Genomic DNA, 1,883 nt, shown 5'->3' on the forward strand with positions numbered 1-1,883 from the left:
AGAGCGAGTTCCATTACAGGCTCCAAAGCTACAGCGAAACCCTATTTTGAAAAACCAAAGAGAAAGAGCTAGCTAACTGTGGTACTGAGTTGTGATATTCCCTAATATGGCCTGCTTCACTCTCAGAAACTGAATACCTACAGGTTCCGACTGGTCCAGTTGTGCTGGGAGGCAGCCACACCCATGACTCAGTGATTCCCCACTAATGGCCCCTTGTGCAATCCTCTGGGCACCGCTGTTGAATACTTCCACTGTCTGTCTCTCACAGCTTGTCTGCTGTTTGTGTGGTGGGCTGCGGCAGCGGCTCTCTGTCTTCCTATCCCGGCACTTGGCGGAGCACAGCTGGGTAGCTTAGTGACAGAGAGTTTCCTAATTTTGAGTCTTCTGCAGCAGAGACAGTGGGCTGCCTCTTGAGCGTTTGGGGCCTGGGAGAATGCTTGCCTGACACGTGTGAGCCCCTGAGTTCCATGCCTAGCATGGCTGGGAGAGAGAGAGAGATGGGGTGGGGAGGGAGGAAGGAGGAAGGATTCATCTTCCTAAAACAGGTAAGAAATTAGAAAGGGATAAAAAGAGGGGCTGGAGAGATGGCTCAGTGGTTAAGAGCCCCTGCTTGTACAGCAGAATAGAGGTCAGTTCCCCAGCACCCACAATGAGAAGCCCACAGTCACCTGTAACCCCAGTTCTGGGAGATCTGATATCCTCATCTGCCTCTTTGATTACCCACATGTACCTGTGAGTATGTACACACACACACACACACACACAGAGAGAGAGAGAGAGAAGAGGAGAGGAGGGGGGGAGAGAATAAATATTTTTTTAAAAAAAAATAAATACTTCCTCAGCTCCCAACTTTAAAAAGAAGACAAATATTTCTTTCCCGAGTGCCAAGATGTTGTCTTCCATCTCCTACACAGCAAGAAGAAATGGCTGCCCACCAAAATTACACAGGTCTGTGCACGCCATCAGCTCCCCCAACCCTGCTCTGAGCTCAATGACACCCTTCACTGGTGCATGCCATTGGAGAGATTCCAAGGCAGCTCCTGTTCTTGGAAAGGCCCGCGGTGGCTCTCTAAGAAGCCAAAGAACGCCACCACCTCACCTCAGACGAGCTCCCTCAGATGGCGGAGGGACAGGCGAGTCACTGGGAGGCCCGAAATAGTTTTAGCTGTACAAAGTCCACAAACCCATTTTACAATATGGTAATTCCCATTCAACTACCCTCCTGAACCAGTCAAGACCAATGCTAGTGTTTAATTAAAACAAACACAAAATAAACACTGTTGGGGCCCTGGTCTTTGTGCATAGCAGCCTTACAGATACCAGTAATGAGACAAGGCAGGCTGGTAATTAACATGTAGACTTTGCTTTCATGCCATTCCAGGGAGAGAATGGGCATGACTTGCTGCAATACTTTGGTAGGAGGGTAATTTACTTGATACTTCTCAGCAAGGTTCTATTGAAGCGTTCCACGCAACCCCAGATGCCAGGACAAAAGAGTTCCCTTTTTAATAAATCTTTATCACATCATCAACTATTTATACTCCTCCCTGACTCAGAGAGGAGTTGAGGTAGCCGGCAACAAGGAGAACAGAAATAGCTGGTCTCCATGAGGAAGTAGCGTGTGTCAGACACTGCCTGTCGGGCGTGTCACTTGCGTTGCCTCTAATTTCACAGGAACTCCTCCAGGAGCAAATCGTCATGGAGACAATAGTTACAGAGGTGGAGAACACAGGCCAAACTATTTGGCGTCTTTCCTGGTCCGTTATGGATGAACTGTGAGATGCCGGCAAGGAGCCTCACCTGGTTCGGTTAACCTCAGTCCTAGCCACAACCGTCTCTCCAGCCCCTGCACAAAGGACTTTTTTTTTTTTTTTTTTTTTTTT

The sequence above is a fragment of the Microtus ochrogaster genome, chromosome 10 (assembly GCF_000317375.1).
Source record: "Microtus ochrogaster isolate Prairie Vole_2 chromosome 10, MicOch1.0, whole genome shotgun sequence".
Classification (NCBI taxonomy): domain Eukaryota; kingdom Metazoa; phylum Chordata; class Mammalia; order Rodentia; family Cricetidae; genus Microtus; species Microtus ochrogaster.